Source organism: Coregonus lavaretus (genome assembly GCF_964263955.1).
Source record: "Coregonus lavaretus genome assembly, contig: HAP1_SCAFFOLD_2773, whole genome shotgun sequence".
Taxonomy (NCBI): Eukaryota; Metazoa; Chordata; class Actinopteri; order Salmoniformes; family Salmonidae; genus Coregonus; species Coregonus lavaretus.
Window position 1 is genome coordinate 37009 of NW_028156537.1, and position 6026 is coordinate 43034.

A 6026-nucleotide genomic window follows, 5' to 3' on the forward strand; every position below is an offset into this window, starting at 1 on the left:
CAGCGTAATGCCGTCTAACAAGCAGCGTAATGCTGTCTAACAAGCAGCGTAATGCTGTCTAACAAGCAGCGTAATGCTGTCTAACAAGCAGCGTAATGCTGTCTAACAAGCAGCGTAATGCTGTCTAACAAGCAGCGTAATGCTGTCTAACAAGCAGCGTAATGTTGTCTAACAAGCAGCCTAATGCTGTCTAACAAGCAGCGTAATGCTGTCTAACAAGCAGCGTAATGCTGTCTAACAAGCAGCGTAATGCTGTCTAACAAGCAGCGTAATGCTGTCTAACAAGCAGCGTAATGCTGTCTAACAAGCAGCGTAATGCTGTCTAACAAGCAGCCTAATGCTGTCTAACAAGCAGCCTAATGCTGTCTAACAAGCAGCCTAATGCTGTCTAACAAGCAGCCTAATGCTGTCTAACAAGCAGCCTAATGCTGTCTAACAAGCAGCGTAATGCTGTCTAACAAGCAGCCTAATGCTGTCTAACAAGCAGCCTAATGCTGTCTAACAAGCAGCCTAATGCTGTCTAACAAGCAGCGTAATGCTGTCTAACAAGCAGCGTAATGCTGTCTAACAAGCAGCCTAATGCTGTCTAACAAGCAGCGTAATGCTGTCTAACAAGCAGCCTAATGCTGTCTAACAAGCAGCCTAATGCTGTCTAGCAAGCAGCCTAATGCTGTCTAACAAGCAGCGTAATGCTGTCTAACAAGCAGCGTAATGCTGTCTAACAAGCAGCCTAATGCTGTCTAACAAGCAGCCTAATGCTGTCTAACAAGCAGCCTAATGCTGTCTAACAAGCAGCGTAATGTTGTCTAACAAGCAGCCTAATGCTGTCTAACAAGCAGCCTAATGCTGTCTAGCAAGCAGCCTAATGCTGTCTAACAAGCAGCCTAATGCTGTCTAACAAGCAGCGTAATGCTGTCTAACAAGCAGCCTAATGCTGTCTAACAAGCAGCCTAATGCTGTCTAACAAGCAGCCTAATGCTGTCTAACAAGCAGCCTAATGCTGTCTAACAAGCAGCCTAATGCTGTCTAACAAGCAGCGTAATGCTGTCTAACAAGCAGCCTAATGCTGTCTAACAAGCAGCGTAATGCTGTCTAACAAGCAGCCTAATGCTGTCTAACAAGCAGCCTAATGCTGTCTAACAAGCAGCCTAATGCTGTCTAACAAGCAGCCTAATGCTGTCTAACAAGCAGCCTAATGCTGTCTAACAAGCAGCCATGCTCACAGTGGAGAGAAGAGAAGCAACATCTTTGTGAGATGTGTGCCTTTGAAGTTCAGCTTTTGAATCTAGACTGTTTTGTCGTGTGCCGATTTCAGATGTATGTTGTTGGTTCCATAAGGAAAGAGTATATTTGAAACGTTTAAATGACTTGTGAAAATGTTAGCGTGTTCTTCTTTTTCAACCTCAAAATAATGTAAATGAATGTACCATGTTGAATTCAGGGAGACGAGTAGAGAGAGAGAGAGAGAGGCAGAGTGGGGAGAGAGAGAGAGAGATGCAGAGTGGGGAGAGAGAGAGTGTGAGAGAGAGAGAGTGACAGAGAGAGAGAGAGAGAGAGTGACAGAGAGAGTGACAGAGAGAGTGAGAGAGAGAGTGACAGAGAGAGTGACAGAGAGAGAGAGAGAGAGAGAGAAGAGAGAGAGAGAGACAGAGAGAGAGAGAGAGACAGAGAGAGAGACAGAGAGAGAGACAGACAGAGACAGAGAGAGAGAGAGAGAGGAGAAAGAGAGAGAGAGAGAGTGATTCTATTCTATTCCAGTAGCTTTGCAAAAAATATGTACAAATGTGTTTTAAGAAGTCAAAATTGTAATGTTCTTTAACAATAAAACTGGGATAAATAAATACTTTATACAGGCTTATTTCTCTGATACTATACAAATCACATAATGATTGTGAATATATTATGTTATGGAAAAATGCAGTTGAATAAAACTGAAGACCATCAACTGTCCCCTTGATTCTTATTGTTACTAAAACTGATATCTGCCAGAGACAGGAGACTGAAGACTACCGCCATCATGCTGTGGTTTCCTCTAGTGTTTTAATGGGTCCCATGATGCTGTGGTTTCCTCTAGTGTTTTAATGGGTCCCATGATGCTGTGGTTTCCTCTAGTGTTTTAATGGGTCCCATGATGCTGTGGTTTCCTCTAGTGTTTTAATGGGTCCCATGATGCTGTGGTTTCCTCTAGTGTTTTAATGGGTCCCATGATGCTGTGGTTTCCTCTAGTGTTTTAATGGGTCCCATGATGCTGTGGTTTCCTCTAGTGTTTTAATGGGTCCCATGATGCTGTGGTTTCCTCTAGTGTTTTAATGGATCCCATGATGCTGTGGTTTCCTCTAGTGTTTTAATGGGTCCCATGATGCTGTGGTTTCCTCTACAGTGTTTTAATGGGTCCCATGATGCTGTGGTTTCCTCTACAGTGTTTTAATGGGTCCCATGATGCTGTGGTTTCATCTACAGTGTTTTAATGGGTCCCATGATGCTGTGGTTTCCTCTAGTGTTTTAATGGGTCCCATGATGCTGTGGTTTCCTCTAGTGTTTTAATGGGTCCCATGATGCTGTGGTTTCCTCTAGTGTTTTAATGGGTCCCATGATGCTGTGGTTTCCTCTAGTGTTTTAATGGATCCCATGATGCTGTGGTTTCCTCTACAGTGTTTTAATGGGTCCCATGATGCTGTGGTTTCCTCTACAGTGTTTTAATGGGTCCCATGATGCTGTGGTTTCCTCTAGTGTTTTAATGGGTCCCATGATGCTGTGGTTTCCTCTAGTGTTTTAATGGGTCCCATGATGCTGTGGTTTCCTCTAGTGTTTTAATGGGTCCCATGATGCTGTGGTTTCCTCTAGTGTTTTAATGGGTCCCATGATGCTGTGGTTTCCTCTAGTGTTTTAATGGGTCCCATGATGCTGTGGTTTCCTCTACAGTGTTTTAATGGGTCCCATGATGCTGTGGTTTCCTCTAGTGTTTTAATGGGTCCCATGATGCTGTGGTTTCCTCTAGTGTTTTAATGGGTCCCATGATGCTGTGGTTTCCTCTAGTGTTTTAATGGGTCCCATGATGCTGTGGTTTCCTCTACAGTGTTTTAATGGGTCCCATGATGCTGTGGTTTCCTCTAGTGTTTTAATGGGTCCCATGATGCTGTGGTTTCCTCTAGTGTTTTAATGGGTCCCATGATGCTGTGGTTTCCTCTACAGTGTTTTAATGGGTCCCATGATGCTGTGGTTTCCTCTAGTGTTTTAATGGGTCCCATGATGCTGTGGTTTCCTCTAGTGTTTTAATGGGTCCCATGATGCTGTGGTTTCCTCTAGTGTTTTAATGGGTCCCATGATGCTGTGGTTTCCTCTACAGTGTTTTAATGGGTCCCATGATGCTGTGGTTTCCTCTAGTGTTTTAATGGGTCCCATGATGCTGTGGTTTCCTCTAGTGTTTTAATGGGTCCCATGATGCTGTGGTTTCCTCTAGTGTTTTAATGGGTCCCATGATGCTGTGGTTTCCTCTACAGTGTTTTAATGGGTCTCAGTGTTTTAACCCCCTAGAGTCGATTGATTCAACTGTGTCAATCTAATTAACATAAAAATCCCCATCACAATCAGTCTGTTTAATCTAGAGATACACTATATATACAGCAGTATATTGTGGACACCCCTTCATATTAGTGGTTTCGGCTGTTTCAGCCACACCCGTTGCTGACGGGTGTATAAAATTGAGCACACCGCCATGCAATCTCCATAGACAAACATTGGCAGTAGAATGGCCTTACTGAAGAGCTCAGTGACTTTCAACGTGGCACCGTCATTGGATGCCACCTTTCCAACAAGTCAGTTCGTCAGATGTCTGCCCTGCTAGAGCTGCCCCGGTCAACTGTAAGTGCTGTTATTGTGAAGTGGAAACGTCTGGGAGCAACAACGGCTCAGCCGCAAAGTGGTAGGCCACACATGCTCACAGAACGGGACCGCTGAGTGCTGAAGCGCGTAAAAATCATCGGTCCTCAGTTGCAACACTCACTACCGAGTTCCAAACTGCCTCTGGAAGCAACGTCAGCACAAGAACTGTTCGTCGGGAGCTTCATGAAATGGGTTTCCATGGCCGTGCAGCCGCTCACAAGCCTAAGATCACCATGCGCAATGCCAAGCGTCGGCTGGAGTGGTGTAAAGCTCGCCGCCATTGGACTCTAGAGCAGTGTAAACGCGATTCTGTGCTTCCAATTTTGTGGCAACAGTTTGGGGATGGCCCTTTCCTGTTTCAGCATGACAATGTCCCCGTGCACAAACCATACAGAAATGGTTTGTCGAGATCGGTGTGGAAGAACTTGACTGGCCTGCACAGAACCCTGACCTCAACCCCACCGAACACCTTTGGGATGAATTGGAACGCCGACTGCGAGCCAGGCCTAATCGCCCAATATCACTAATGCTCTTGTGGCTGAATGGAAGCAAGTCCTCGCAGCAACGTTCCAACATCTAGTGGAAAGCCTTCCCAGAAGATGGAGGCTGTTATAGCAGCATAGGGGGGGGACCAACTCCATATTAATGCCCATGATTTTGGAATGAGATGTTCGACGAGCAGGTGTCCACATACTTTTGGTCATGTAACGTATCAGTTTTTTGGTGGAAAGTGGCAAAGCTACAGCGCTGTTTGTCAGACAAGGAGACATCCCGAAAAACGTATCCTGAAAACGTCTGTAGCATCCGAAAGGTTTGGCCTACAAACTAATGTGACCCTACCATAGAAAGGGGAGACTCTCACGAACACGATGGTATTCTCGTCTGAAGGTAACCTGGTACCTGTTTAAATGTGTTTATGGAAGTAGTTTTGTGCACCCCAAAAGGGGTTAAAAATGTGTTATAAATGTGTTTTTTTATGTATAATTCCTGAGCTTTCTTATCTCTAAGTGATCCATGGTATGACCATCTTAAAACAATTCCATCTGTTAGCTTAGTAGAACCCCCCTCATGACTCACATGATGGTCTGTGATCCATTAAACTAGACCAGCAGTTCCATTACTGCATGTAGTGTCCTTCTCCAAGCCACTACAACACACATTCATTGTGTCTCAACATTGAGTCACTACCGTTACTAAAACATTAGGAGAGAATGACCAGGAAAAGGGTTGTTCATTTGTATTTTAATATTTTTTTTAGATATGCATTTACACACATATTGTAAAGCAAATTAGCAAACAAATATACCTTAAATGCCATTCTAGCCTGGTCCCAGATCTGTTTGTGCGGTCTTTCCAACTGCTATGGTCATTGCCACGCCAAACAGATCTGGGGCCACGATAATGTCATTCTGCACAAATGAGAAAATCGACCTGGCACTAGTGTTCAAAGTATAGGAAGGTAAATGGAGAGGGCAGAGAATTAAACAACAGGAAATGGAGAGGGCAGAGAATTAAACAACAGGAAATGGAGAGGGCAGAGAATCAAACAACAGGAAATGGAGAGGGCAGAGAATTAAACAACAGGAAATGGAGAGGGCAGAGAATTAAACAACAGGAAATGAAGAGGGCAGAGAATTAAACAACAGGAAATGGAGAGGGCAGAGAATTAAACAACAGGAAATGGAGAGGGCAGAGAATTAAACAACAGGAAATGGAGAGGGCAGAGAATTAAACAACAGGAATAAACCCAAACAAAGTGTGGGGGGGGGCGGGGGCAGCAGCATGTGGCATTTAAATCAGTCCAGAGAGGGATCATCATTCAGCAACACAAACGGCTTCATAGACCGGTAGGAGACACGGAACAGACGGGCTGCGGCCCAAATGTCACCCTGTTCTCTATATAGTGCAATAGCTGTGCACTGTGTTGGCGAACAGGGGGTCATTTGGGACGCAGCCAGGAATAGAGGGGAGGGAACCCAACGGATGGTATCCCCATACACTCTGAGCATTGCAGTAAGAAGTCTGGTTAACAGCAGGTGCGTAGGCAGACTCTGGCCGCAGTTATTTGCGTAGCATTTGTAAAGCGTATTGGACAAAAAAAGCACTCTGTATATTCCTGGGTCTTAATTTGACATAATTTACCC